Below are 15,846 nucleotides of genomic sequence, written 5' to 3' on the forward strand. Positions count from 1 at the left end.
AAGTTCGGTTTAACTTGGAAGACACTGTGGAAATATATTACAGTACTATTGTTCAGCAGACAGTACATACTACTACTACTACTACTACTACTAGGCTACTATTAAAATTATTAAAACTTTATTTTTTTTAGTAATGATCACACAACATTTCTTCCGTGTTTTAATTTTAATAGTAAACCCCCTTTGTTTGCCAAAATAAATAAACTTTTGATTTTCAATAATTTAAAGATAAATTAAATTAATGTTTTATGCCTTCATTTGAAAACCAGATACAGAACACAGAATTTCTGAGGAAAAATAAAACATTTCATAAGGCTATTTTAAGAATAAATTTGTATGAACTAAGTTGTTTTTAAGCATTCAAATAATTAGACATACTACACCAGAATTTAATAACAATAAAACATATGGTGAAAGAAAATAAAACGCCCACTTATGAAAGTGGATAATGATTTTCAATTTCTTGAAGTCTTTAACAACCTAGAATAAATGAATAGAAATGATGATTCTGTCTGAGCTGTGTGTTTTAAATTGAAGACGCACTAGTGTAAATGTAGCTTAACAGATGTGTAAACTGAAAACTATTTGAACTTAATTAAAATTATTTGCACTGATTTATTGTGTCGGATATATTTTGTTCCTTTGTGCAGTGGCTCAGGAGATAAGGCTTTGAGTCTGTATAAATGTCAACAAGCTGAAAAAATTGTTTTTTGAGATAATGTAATCTTGTTAAAACTGATTTCATAAAATTGGTATTGAAAAAAGTATCGTTCAGGAACCGGTATAGAACTCAAGATATCGGTATCAGTATCAGTATCGAAAATTTTTGATTGATACCCAGCCCTAGCTCCTGCTCAAAACCGAAACTGCTTTTTTCCCCTTTATTTTATAAAAGCATGTTTTGTTGATATTGTGAGTGCACACAAGTAAAAGTAGACCCTTTATAGTTCCGAACAATGTAGCCTATTACTCTTACCTTTTATGAGCAAAAATTGTATTTTGTATTCCCACACAAACGACTGGATATGCGTCAGAGCATATTTATCTAGGTTAAGCGTTTAAACTAACATCATGAAGCTGTTTTATAACTATAGGTTTAATTTTGAGACAAGTCCTGATGATTTGAGAAGGCTAAATTGATCAAACATAGGCTATGATCAACTCACTGGCTGCCGCTGGCCGCTTGGTCGTTACTTTGAAAAACAAAAACTTACATTTAACAAATAAAAAAATGCTCCAGACGTTTTTCTAAATTAACTTAATAGAATAAGGAAACTAAATACAATCACTTTGCCATTTCTGACAAAACTGAAGTATTTTAATAGCTGAAACAGTAAGCTGTTTTGGGAGAAGGGGGGAAAAAAAGACAGGCTCGGGTCGGTCTCGGGCCCGAGAATTCTGATAAGCTGTCGGACACGGGCCGGGCTAGGGCCTACATTTTAGGGCCGTGCAGGGCTCTACTTTACTGCTCAGACGTACAGTCACTAGTTATCTTGACATCTATCATCATTCGGTCTGTTTGTTCAGTCTGTCATTCTATTGATCTGTTGTTCCCTCTATTTGTTCAGTCTGATGTTCGGTCCGTCGTTCTATCTATTGGTTGGTCTGTCTTTCCATCTTTCTGTAATTCTATTCGCTGTGTCATTCTATCAGCCAGTTTGTTCACTCTTTCTTTCTGTTTGGTCTGTTGTTCAGGCTGTCCTGTAAATCATTCAGTCTGTTGTTCTATCGGTCCGTTGATTGGTATGTTTCCTCAGTCTGACGTTTGGTATGTTTGCTCAGTCTGACTGTGAGTCTGTCATTCGGTCAATTTTTTTTTTAAGTATGTCGATCTATAGATCTGTCCTACAGTCTGCTCTATCTATTGTTTAGTCTGTAGTTCTACCGGTTTGTTATTCTATTTGTTTTTCGGTCTGTAGTTCTGTCCGTCTGTTTTTCTATCTGTTGTTCAATCGGTCTGTAGTTCTATCTGTTCTGTCTGTAGTTCTATCGATCTGTTCTGTCTGTAGTTCTATCTGTCCATTGTTCTATCGGTCTGTTATTCTGTCTATTGTTCCATTTGTAGTTCTATCGGTCTTATTCTATCTATTGTTTGGTTTGCCGTTCAGTCTGTTATTCTATAGATCTGTCATTTAGTCTGTTCCATTTTTTGGGTTGTAGTTTTATTGATCTATAGTAGAGGTCGACCGATAGTAGGGCTGCAGCGATTCGTCGACGTCATTGATTACGTCGATTATGAAAATACGTCGATTAGCATGGGATGCGTTGATGCATCATACCTTTGGTCACGCCCATTGCGCGAGCCTGCAGCTATCCCTAGTTAAGACTGTTTTTCTGCCATGGTTAACACAAAACAAGACTCTAGAGCAGAAGGTAAAGGCTAGTATGGCAATATCACTTAATAGACTTGCGTTCATAGAGCTTTTTATTATTATACGACCGTCAGAACCGCATATATATAGCCGAACTGACGCCTTTACATTGTCAAGATTCCCAACCGCATTCTTGTATCACTGCCCTTTCTTTCTTTCTTTCTTTCTTTCTTTCTTTCTTTCTTTCTTTCTTTCTTTCTTATTATTGTCTTTCTTGCTTCCTTGCTTTCCTTTTCTTTCTTTCAATTTAATTTTTTATTAATTATTTATTGTTATTATTTCTTTTTCTCTCTTTTCTTGTAATTTTTTTCTTTATTTATTGTTATTTTCTTTTTTCTTTCTTTGTTATTTATTTTTTGTAAAGTATTAATTATGATAAAATGTTTGAATACAATATTAAAAGATTAATAGCAGAAGTTACTGTTATTATTTATTGATAGTTTAACTAAAGAATTAATCAACTGATAAGAAAATAATAAATGGATTAACTGAAAAACAATCGATAGATTAGTCGACTAATCAAAAAAAATAATCGATAGATTATAGCCCTAACCGATAGTGGATTTTACCGATACTGATAGCTAGGTTGGACCGCACTGGTCGATATCGATTAATCAACCGATAGTTTTTCAAATGGATACTGAACGAAAACTAAAATAGAGCTTTACTATTTTAAAAAAAGCAGTAACAGTACTGAACCATACTTTGTAAATGAATACAAATTTAGTATTAATATTAATTATTATATTGATCATTAGTTATTTCATAGTTTACTAATGTTAAAATTTAAAAATGAAGCCTATTAGTAATAGTAAATGTTGAAACGAAATGAACACACTCTAATAAGGAACAATACTTCTACAGCTTTTATTAATGTTACAAATGGACTCTTATTGTTAAGTATTACCATTTAATTTCAACAGTCATGCTTAAAGATAGCCATCTTGAAATGCCTACACAAGGCCATATTAAAATTACATGCACAAGTTATTGATATTGTATGTATGTATGCTCTCACATTTTATTTGCTGCTATTTTAGAACACTGCATGGTTATCTAATCAAAATATATATAAAAAAAAAAAATATGCAAGTGACACCTATGTCACCAAATGGACATAAGTTTGCTCCAAGAATGAACTATGTGGCATAAATGAGTTTGAAGTTCGGTTTTAAAAAACAGAGCAAGCAAAGAGAACGCGCGCGATCTATACTACAGCTCTCTATATGAAGCATACAGACTGTATTAGAGCCACAGAAATACAAATGTTTTGCTGAAAAATGCACAATACATAATTTATAGCCTAGGGTGAAGTCATTATGTAAATCAGCAATGATTTGGGACAAATATAATGTTATTTAATGGAAAACTGTGTGAATGGCGCTAGGGCTGTCGTGGTTAAGGAATTTCCCTTGCGGTAATTTTGAGTGGCTCAGTAGCGCGGTATGCGGTATTACCGCATATCTGTGTGTGTATGTGTTACGATGTAAGGGGGTCATATTCAGAAACCAATGAAACCGAAAGTATAAGTATATATTAGTATATTGTTAGCCTATATATATAACAGTTAGTTCTGATCCTCTAATCTGACCGACAAGATACTTTTTCTGTTGATATTTCACCTGCGTGTTCTAGATGGGCTGTCAGTCAGTGAAATTTCATTGTTAAGGAACTGTCTTTGAGTGAGTCTTCATTCAACTTCACGTTCAAAAGCTCTGATTCATTCAGAGATGTGTAATGTAACACGCTGTTGAAATCATTTTAACTTTGAGCGCCACTTTTAAAGGCTCAGCTGACCAGCAGAGCATTGATGCTAAGACAGATTTCGCTTTCCTTGGACATGACAACCTGTATTCACAAATATACATGACTCGGCCTGAAGGACAGATGCAGGTAATCGCATGCGATCAGTCGATCTCTCTCTCTCTCTCTCTCATTCGCTGTCTGTTTAGGTTTGTTAAGTGCAAATTTACTGAGCCTCTGTGCAAATCAGCATGGTACACATTGTTATCATTACTAATATTTAGTACACATGCATGAAGTGTAAAACAAGAAGGGCGTAACCTTACGAAAAAGAAAACACTGAAATATCGCGGTTGCTGCGGTTGTTGCATTCCTCTGCGGTTATGCTCATCAATAGCGCGGTATTGCGATATTGCGGTTATCACGGCGCTCTGTTCCACAGCAGAATTTTCTGTTGGCTGCATTTAAATGTGCCTTTGAAGTTTCCCGCTCTGTGCAACGCGCAGTGTCACATGCCAAAACAAACAACATGTGCAGTCAGTGATTTACGCCTCTAGAGGCAGCTCTCGTACTGTACTGCCACTCCAGCAACAGACGCAACACGGAAAACTATCGGCATGGATTTTTGCCGATGACCGATAGCTCCGCAAATAAACTATCGGTGCTGATTAATCGGCAAAACCGATGAATCGGTCGACCTCTAAACTATAGATCTGTCCTTTTGGACTTTTTTTCTATTGTACGGTCTGTAGTTCTATCAGTCTGATATTCTATTTCTTGTTCGCCCTGTAGTTCTATCGGTCTCTTATTCTGTCTGTCTGTTCAGTCTGTAGTACTATTCTATTCTATAGGTCTATTCTATTTATTGTTCAGTCTGTCATTCAGTCTGTTTTTTCAGTCTGTCGTTCTATAGATCTGTCCTTCGGTCTGTAGTTATATCGGTCTGTTATTCTATTAATTGTTCAGTCTGTTGTTCTATCAGTCTGTAATTTTTAGTTTGCCATTCTATCGGTCTGTTTGTTAAGTCTTTCTGTCTATCTATCTATCGACTTAAATCTATCAATATGTTATGTTATTGTCCTGTTTGTTCTCTCTCTCTCTCTCTCTCTCTCTGTCATGGTGTGTTGGCGGTGTTTACAGACTGGCAGTAGACAGTAGTCCGAGACATGCAGAAACACACGCTCATGTTTGCGGTGGCAGATTGTCAGGCCATATGTGTGTGTAACAGACAACATGGAGAGGTGTTGACAGTCAGATCTGGTCGTGATCAGACGTGTTGGTGGGAATTTGAGTGATTTATTTATAAATACTAAAGGCTGGCCAGATCACTCCTTCCGTCAGCTCCTCCATCTGTACAGCCTGCATTTCATCTCTCTTTTATTATCTTGTCTTATTCTGTGTTCTTGAGTGGGTTTGAGCCTTTACATTAACACTTCTGAACATCAGAACAGATCACTTCCAAGAAAACATCTGGCATAATGGTGAAGGTGTTTACGTGCTTTGTTTTCTCTAAGTCCATATATAATGTTTGTCAAAGTGTTTCTAAAGCATACATTTTAGATGCTTTCATTTCATCCGTATCATGTATATGCGAACATACAAAAGGGTCACGAGTCATATGAACTTTTTGCTATACTTTAATGATGCTTCCCCATCCTTTTTGAAGCTTGAAAGCTCCATTCACCATTGTAATTACATGGAAAGTCATACAGGTCTGAAATGACATGGGTGAGTAAATGATGACAAAAGTCTCTCTCTCACCAGAGTTTTCTCTCTTTTCCTCATGATGTGCTCTCATTGCTGTTTTCACGCTGCAGTAATGAAGACCTGCTGTTCACAGACTCGTCTGACTCTGTGTTGGGTCTCAGTCACTCTATGAGCGTGTGTATATGAGTGTGTTTATCTCCTGCTGGGTGTCTGAGGGGTTTTTCTGAGAGCTTTCTGCCCCCCGTCGACCTCTATTCATTGACAGTATAATGTTGTCAAACGCTCTGACTCAATGGGGACATGAACACACGGTCGGCGATTCATTACCGGCATGTTCTCATTTCATTCAGCATTGTCACTCTATTCCTCCTATGAAACCGGATTACACATTAACCTCGTTTACACCTGTTTGCACTTTGAATCCAGTTTGGACGCTAAAAATAACTTGTTTGGCAGCTGGTTGTGTTCATAAAAGAGGTGTGATTGTCTTGTTTGTCATTAGCGGAAAGTAATTTTAGTTTCACTAAAAACTAATTTAAGTTTAATTTCATCATCCTGTTACTCATGTTCTGCTGCAGCTGTTAATCTCTCGTACTTGAAATTGCTTCTGTACATTTATTTATTATTTAAATATATTTATCAAATACATAAATCATTACAATAAATATATAATTTATATAAGACAAGAAAAATAAACACTATTGTGTACACTCTGTGTGTGTGTGTGTGTGTGTGTGTGTATATGTATGTGTGTGTGTGTGTTTTTATAGTTTTATATAAATATATAAGAAATAAATGAATAAATGCTGTTCATTCCCTATATATTGTATAGCACCATTTTGATGTAAAATTACACCTCTATATAAAGTAAAAAGAAAAAAAATTAATTAAGGAATATATATATATATATATATATATATATATATAATAAAATAAAATAGCCCTATATGGCTGGCCGATAAATTGATATCTGTTCGCAGCGATACGAACAGAAGGTTTTTCAATCTATAAATCGTCATCATTTACCGTGAGTTTACTGTAATAACACTAACTGCATCATGACATTTTGGCAGAAATGTGGGTATTCGTATCGAATTTTATTATGTTATTAATGTAGACATGAATTAGCCTAAATGTATTAAAGGAGTAATGGAAAATATTAGTGCACTTTTATTTTAATTTGTTTATTCATTTATTAAAAACTTAAATCATTAAAAATATAGTTTATATTAAATATGCACTGTGTAAGTATGGACTTATTATATATAGAAGAAAAAATTGTGAACTTAATTATAACAGCATTGTTACTTGAAGTTATACTTATATTTATTTAATGATTAGATAAATAACAAAATAAATACATTTATTTCTTTATTGGTGTTAAATAAAGAAATCAAAAAGTTGACATGCTTTCATGGAAATATTGTTTTTAATTTCTCTCTCTCTCTCTGACAAAAATGTGCATCTCAAACCAAAGCATAAAATATTTTAATATTTTTCCCAGTATATAATATATAAAGCCATATATGATGAAGACATGAGCATTCACTGCATAGCAGGAATGACCATCAATCATGTGTTGTGTATCACCTGTAGTGTGTGTGTGTGTGTTATGACTGACAGATGGAGGGCGTTCGTTTGCACCGCACACATCTGTTGCATTCAGCTAATTCATCTCATTAGCGAGACGTTTGGAGGGGGACTGAGAGACGTGTGTGTGTGTGCGAGTGTGTGAGCCGTGGGTGGCAGATTGCATCGCCCGCTTCCTTCCTGCGCGGGTCACGGGGTCACCTCGCAACGATTGCACCGCAACATCCAAATCTGAATCTGACAAGGATATGCACTCATAGTAACACGCGTATGTCTCACACACACACACACACACGCGCACGCACACACACACACACACCTGCACATTCATACACTCGTGGACGCCCACACACACACACACACACACTCGAGCAGTATTCATGTAAGTCTGCATTTGAGTTCAGATATAGAAGCTCATCATGTGGCGTTCTACTGAATAATTAATGAGTTCACCGTCCGAACCCACAGATGGTCGTATGACACGACTGCGATTCCTGCGTACATACTTGTACATATTTATAACTATTGCTATTGTTGTCTCCATGCCAACCACCCCTGTCACCATGACAATGTTTAGGGGGAGGAGCTAAAGTGACATTCCTAAAGGGATGTTCAGGGTTCAAGTGCAGCTTTATGTTCACACAATTTTGGAAAAATTGCTTTTTTAACAATTATATTTGCAGTGATGCACTTACTCTGTGGCAGGTTTGTGGAGCGTTTAAAAGCATAAATGTTGTGCATTTACATTAATAATTCATTAAAAATCCATTTACTGCTTGATTTGTAAAGTGTCTAAATTGCTGCATGAATTTCTCTGCATGCATTACAGGTGTTTTTGATTTTGATATTTGCGTGTTGCCAGTTATTACAGCATTATTTGTTCACATTAGTGTCATTTTAACACTTATGTTTGCTTTTTGTGGCTCTGCATTTGACACTGCGTTTTTAGAGTTTATTGCATATTGTAAATGCATCACCATAAACATAATGTTTACTCACTAATGGATGAGTTCAAATGAGTTTCTGTTGTAATGATAGAGCTGTATGATTTCTGCAATGCAGAAAACGCGAAATTCAGTCAATTTTTTATTTTTATTTTTTATTTTTTGATGAATAAATAAAAAGAAGTGCTGTAATCTAATCATGATATGTGGACTAGTAGCCGTTTAATTAAACCATTAAAATACAATCAAGAAAAATTTAAACTTGGAGAAATTGGTAATTGGAAATTTGATAAATTAAACATTTCATAGGGCCCTGAAAATATAATTTTTGTTAAACTTATAATAAACTGCGGTAAATTGCGTTAGTTTCATGATTTTAAGACATGGTTTTTGATTTCTAAAATTTAATTTAACCTTTAAAACGGAGTCCAGAAAAATGTAAATGGAACACATTTTGAAGACAAATATACAAAAAATAAAATAAAATAAATGAATAACCATATAATTTAAATTTCTAGTGCTGTTAAAATTAGCGCGTTAACGCAGGCGATTATTTTTTCCAGTTTAATGCGTTAAAAATATTTAACGGTGTTAACACGGGGGCGGGGCTAGTGTTGGCCACCCCACTCACAACTGCTGCCTCTGTCTCTTTTTTTCTAGCTAAGAAGTGCATTTATTTAGTCACAGAACATCTTTACAAGCACATCAAACAGGAGACGTTTCAGACGTGCACTTCACTTCACCTCAGCGCCAGGTGCAAGTCAAACAAGCGCGGAAAACGGTACTGTACTCGGCGCGCGCTGTTCAATTGCACTCACAAAGGCACTGGTGCGTGCTGTAGCCTTTATCATATCAAAGCGCGAAAGAAACAATGTGCATGTAATTTCGTGGTCAGTTAAGTCATGAAAGCGATTTAAAGCTGCCTTAAATCTGTGCATGCATGTATTATATGTTATATGAGTCACATTTAAGAACATGTCCCTGAAATGGATTTCAAAACTATCCTGGAGAAGCCCAGCACTGTCTCCCACAACTAACACACCCGATTCAACTCATCAGCTCATTAATAGAGACTTTAAGACCTGAAGTGGGTCAGAGAAGGGAAAGAGAGTTGAAAGAAAATATGATGCGTGAGATCCATGTCATGTTCAACAGCGGCAGCTCTTAAAGAAAAAGCACCCAAAATAATCTATTAACCTAGCTGGTTAAGATGCCTTTTCATCAAAAAACAAAAGAAAAAAGAGGAAATCAATAACTTTTATGGCTTTAAGGATTCATCAATATTTAATTTAGAATTTAGTGTTTGATAACTTTATTAAATTTTTATATATTCCCTACTTGCTGAAGGGCACAGGTAGCTAAATATGACATTTGTTATAATGGGTTTATGTGAAGATTGTTTAAAATTCACTTAAATTAGAAGTTTTTTTATTAAGGTCTAATAAATATTAAAATTGATTGCTCTCAATTATACTGTAATGTTGAATGGCCATAGGTTGGTTGGCAATGGTTAAATATTAGGAAAAAAAGAACAGTTTTATAGAGGCATCAGTAGTATTGGTATCAGTGATACTGGCCTTCAGTCATAACAAAAGATGCCTTTAAACAAATGTTAAAAATATACTGTCTTTATGTTGTTTCTAAAAAGTGATAAGTTGACTTAACGTAAAACAATTGAGGAAACCCGTTGCCTTAAAATTATTAAGTATATAATAATTAAAAAAAAATAAGTTAAATGAATTGTCAAGTTCACTTAACTTTTTTTTTTTTTTTTTTTAATTATTATTTACTTAATAATTTTAAGGCAAGGGGTTTCCTCAATTTTTTAAGTTAAGTCAACTTATTACTTTTTACAGTGTACATTACTTCAAAGATTAAATGTGAAATTATTGCAATATAGAAAGTATATTTAAAAAGTTTAATGTTAGGTGGGATTAATCGCTATTAATTTCAGAAAAAAACATAATTAGTTTATTTTTTAATCGATTGACAGCACAAAATTATATTAAAATAATAACAATAGAGTTTAACTTTGTGTTGAACCCAGAATGTTGTGTAATTGTAGCAGTTTAATTTAATTTTGTTCTGTAATTAAAGTGAAGGCACGTCCATGGAGGTGTTTTGTAAAGCATCAGAAAAACTCATTTTGCTAAGTATTTGAAACCCACTCATCTTCAAGTTACTTCGGTATGTATGATATATGTGTTTGATAACAAATAATGTTTGAAATGAGGATAATTTATGTGCAGTGGCTTCAAAAAGTATTGGACACTGTCTGAATGCCATTAAATTAAATGATGAAATATCTATAGACTATAAAAGCATGAGCTTGTCCTTGCTTTTTAAATAACTGTTTTACTGAGTGATGAATGAATGGTGTCTATTTGTGGAGTTTAAATGGATCGGAGCTTGTTCTGTGATGATGCACATTTTGTTGAGAGCTTTTTCACTGTAGAAACTTTACTTCAGGAGCTAGAATATATATGACTCTGATTTGATTCCGAGCCAAAATAAACAAACAAACAAACATTTGCTCAGCAATGGATCCTCTGCAGTGAATGGGTGCCGTCAGAATGAGAGTCCAAACAGCTGATAAAAACATCACAATAATACTCAAGTAATCCACACCACTCCAGTCCATCAGTTAGCATCTTGAGAAGTGAAAAGAAGTTTATAAGAAACAAATCCATCATTAAGATGTTTTAACTTCAAACTGTTAATTATAGTCTGTAATCCATAATATTACGTTCTCCAGTAGTCCAGTCTGAATCAGGAGAGAAATCTGCACAGATCAAGCACCATTTTCAAGCCAAAACAGTCCAAAACCAATATGTGGGTGGATTTTGATGTGAGATACAACAGGAGATTAACTTTTTCACTGAAGGAAGCGTTATTATGGATTATGAACTCATATTTTAAACGTCTTATTGGATTTGTTTCATTGTCACATAACCAGACAGAAATGGCAAACGCAGAATGCAAGCGCTTTAATGTTTTACAGCAGTCATTAAACACAGACACACAGCTCTTTCTTTTTATAGAACAAGCTCTCATTAAACATGAATAATTACTCTCACGGCTGAGAGAGATGCTGCGTGTGCGTTTGTACATGTGAGCATCAGCAACGGTCTCTGTCTTTTTGTTTTCACTGAATTTAGAGCGTTAAAGGACTCATATTCTGTGAGTTTTGAATATGTAAGTGAGCTCTGTTGTGATTGGCTGATCTGTGTGTATTTGTGTAGTTCACACTGTAGTACGTGGGTGGTTTTATGTTAATGAGCTCATTTGTCATGAATCATAAATATTTATGAGTTTAGGAAATACGGGGTGGAAGATATAGATCAGTGTTTCTACACTGTAAAATTTTATTACATTTTTTTTTGAAGCCATAAAATGAACATTAAGTTTCAGTTCACTTTTTTTTTTCCAGACACTGCTTCTTACTGTTTCTATAATTATTTGAAATTGGCTAAACATAACTAGCAGTTTTTTTTTTTTTTTGTCATGTAGCTCCATTTAAAGTAATAGAAATGGTGTGATGGGCCACAGAAGCATAACTTGATCTGTGTCAAGTTAACTGTGTCATATTATCAGGTCTACCGGTGGTTGTTGAGCTTGTTTTACCGTTTGTTTCTTTGTTTGTTGTTGTCCTCAGATGCATTGATCTGAGATGAATCACCCATAAAACCCACTGTGATGTTTGAAAGCCTCTCTGGCCTCATGCTGCAAGAATATGCTAATCTTTCAATGCCATGGTATAGCATGAAGGTATCTGGTGTTGGATGAGTCCTGCAGGGGTTTGAGGTTATTTCAGGATACACTCATGTAGAGAAATGGGACAAGCTGGATTTGTATCGTAGTGAAGCCATCTGCTGGAGAAACAGAGCAACTGCAGGCTGAACAACAGAGAAAAAACACAGTAAAATCAGTAATATTATGAAATATTATTACAATTTCAACTATTTTCTCTTTGAATGTATGTTAAAATTTAATTTATTTCTGTGATCAAAGCTGAATTTTCAGAATCATTACTCCAGTCTTCAGTGTCACACAATCCTTCAGAAATCAGTCTAATATACTGATTTTCTGCTCAAGAAACATTTCTGATTATTATCAATGATGAAAACAGTTGTGCTGCTTCATATTTTTGTGGAAACTGCATTTAAGTTTTCAGGATTTTTTGCTAAATATCATTTTCAAAAGAACATCATTTATTTGGACTAGAAATCTTTTGTAACATGATTTGCTTTTATTTACATTGTATTTTTCATGTTTGTTTATTTTATTTTCTTATTTGCTTATTTATAATTTTATTTAAATTTGTTTTATTTTTTATATTTGTATAATAATGGATATATTTATCATGATTGTGTTTCCTTGTTTTATTTGATTTATTTATTTACTTTATCTGCTTATCCCCCAGGATTCTTTGAATAGAAAGTTAAAAAAAGATTTTTTTTTTTTTTTTTTTATGAAATAAAATTTAAATAAAATAAATATATCTTTCCTGTAATTTGAGCAATTTAAATCATGCATATCATAAGTATTAATTTCTTACAATCAATCGATCAATGAATAAATAAATAAAATAATTAAATTAAAAAAAATAATAAATACAAAATTTTACAGACCCCAAACTTTTGAATGGTACTGAATGATTTCGCATTCTAATGTACTTTGAGGAAAAGTTGGACTTCACAACTAACTGACAGACAAAATCAATTTTTCAACATTGAAATATGACAGTTCTTCTATTATGATAGTGTCATAAACAATGAATTACACCAGTGCTTTTTGGAAGTAATATGTGTGGACAAAGGATGTAAAGCAGGATTTAGAGGGTCTGACGGCGGGTGTTTATTGCTGTCAGTAGATGGCGCTGCAGTCCTCCGTCTGTCTCTGTAAAACAGCGCTGTTCTCTTGAGTCTGCAGCTGCAGAGGTGAATATTCTTTATTATCTTCAATTACCTGCAGCTCAACGGCTCCCGCAGGACGCAGAGACCAGGACGACAGGCTGATGAGGACATAAATGCTGTTTTTGGAAGCGGATCCTGAGGGGAAACACGACTACTCTTACTAAACTGCTGAGAACAGCCCTGCTGCACTCGCGTGTGTATGTGTGTCTGTGAGAAACGTGTTCACACACACTCCGTACCTCTGCATTAGGACTAATTTAGTGTTGTGATCTCTCTCTTTCTGTGTGTGTCTGTGTGTCTGTGTCCCATACAAGGCAGATAATTGAAATCCAGAAAGACTGGCAGTAATTCGATTAGGATGGAGCAGCACTAGCTCTCTCTCTCTGTGTGTGTGTGTGTGTGTGTGTGTGTGTGTGTGTTGCATTGTTATCCGAGCAGTTGTAATTAATTTAAGAATGGACAGCTCTGAAATCACCCTTCATTAAGAGATCTGTCTCTCTCAATAACATGCCACAAAAATGGGTACAACTCATGGAAGCTGCCACGAACATGTCCAGGTCATATTCAAAGAAGGAAAGAAAGCAGCATGCATTATTAATTATAATTAATATATTCCTTGGGTATATTTATGAAACTCATGTATGATAATTATATTATTTTGTTTTTTATGCATTTTTGCATTGACACTTTCAGGGTAATTAAGCACATTTTCCTCAATTCACTTCAAAAATTTTTTTTTTTTTTACTTTGTTTGAATTTGAATTTATTTTATGTTCATATTTATATCCAAATGTTTATTTGTATTGTGTATGCATGTTGTGTGCATGCATTTTTTTTCATTTTATATTAATCCATTCATACTCATTTTTTATTTATTTATTTTATTGTTTTTATTTTATTATTTTTTAAATATGTTAAGACAATTAGTATGTAAGATAATAATTGTATTTTATTACACAATTTTGGCATTGACATTTTCAAGATCAGTCACATTTTCAATTATATTTTTCTCAAATTCTCTCCAAAAAGATTTAAATTAGCTTGATTTTATATTAATTAATTAATTCATTCATTCATTTTTGCTTGATGTTTTTATTTTTTACTTTATTTTTTATTTTATTTTATTTTAAGCATTTATTTATTATGTATGCGTTTGTTGTGATGCCTTATGGAAAAAAAAAAAGTGGTGTCTTATACCACAGTTTTATTGCTGAACACAGTAAGTAGTAGCTGGTTACAATGATTATTTATTGATTTATTTATTTTTCTGTCTCTATTAAGGTGCGAATCAGGTTAGTGTGAACTCAACACTGCAGGAGTCTCATGTTCATGTGTGTGTGTGAAGCAGTTTCACATTTTAATAGCTCCAGTACTGACATTAGAGAGAGAGAAGCAGAGAGAGAACCCAAGTCTGTTATATTTGATCATTTCTGGAGGTTTCCTGATGGTTTGGGTTTTATTTGTGAAGACTCAGCACTTATTGAACATTGATGTTGTGACTCCGTTTAGCCTATACTCAGTCATGTGAATGTACAGAATGCTTGTGTTTGGGTGTGTAATGCCAGAAGTTTTGTATTAACAGTCCTGGATTAGACAGATGATTGTGTTTCTGTTTAATCATCACATATAGGACACAAAAGTTCTAGTGTCAGTATGAGTCTTCATTGTCTTCTACACATGCTGACAGTGCAGCAGCTGATTCATTAACGCTGTCTCTGTGTGTGTGTGTGTGTGTGTATGTGTGTGTGTGTGTTGGGACGCAGCCGTAGACAGAATCGATGCGGTCCAGCCGTGAATCTGTCCTTTATCACAGTAATATGATTCTCATCGATGAAACACTTTTTCATAATGTCCTGCAGGGCTTCATAGTTTCACATGTCAGCTGTGTAATTCACACGTGCGCTGTGATCAACTTCATTGTTATTTTATTTACATTTTATTTTATTAATTTTTTTTTTTTTTTTTTTTTTTGTATATATATAATTTTTTTTAATTTGATCGGTCATAATTGGTTGATTTTTTTTTTTTTTTTTTTTAACTTTGTTTTTCATTTTCTTTATTATTTTCTTTAGATTTTTATTTCATTTTCAGTTTTCATTTATTTAAATTGTATAAATATTTATTCATCGTTGTCTTTTTTATTTATTTATAATTTAAAATGCGACGTATTTAATAGTCATGGTCATGTTGTGTTGCCTTTTAAATGTCTACAAAAATTTGCCCATAACCAAACAATTCTTTACTGTAGAATCCAATAGAATAAACTCACAGGTGTATGCATCTTCAGATGTTTCTGATCCGATCTTGGTCTGTTTTATAAGCACTTCCTTCTCATTCACACAATTCCTTCTGTTCACATGAGAGCTCCTGTTTACTGAAACACAACATCTATGATTGAAATTCTATGAATATACAATGTTATTAATATTCAATCTGAGAGCAATGAAGGTGATGAACTTCTGACCTGGTGTATCTTCTGTTTGTGTGAATCTCCTCAAATAACCTGCAGACAGTGACCCAGTTTGACTTTCTGAAATACTGTAGCTGGAAGAGTTTCTGCAGCTCGGGATGAAT

The 15,846-nt window shown here is 34.0% G+C and overlaps 1 protein-coding gene across 14 annotated transcripts in view; it reads left to right on the top strand.

Moving 5' to 3' along the window:
* The window catches only part of rbfox3b (RNA binding fox-1 homolog 3b), a 307,431-nt gene that overhangs the window by 120,773 nt on the left and 170,812 nt on the right, over positions 1–15,846 (top strand). The gene's annotated exons all lie outside the window — the stretch shown is intronic.

Source organism: Onychostoma macrolepis, chromosome 03 (assembly GCF_012432095.1).
Source record: "Onychostoma macrolepis isolate SWU-2019 chromosome 03, ASM1243209v1, whole genome shotgun sequence".
Lineage (NCBI taxonomy): Eukaryota > Metazoa > Chordata > Actinopteri > Cypriniformes > Cyprinidae > Onychostoma > Onychostoma macrolepis.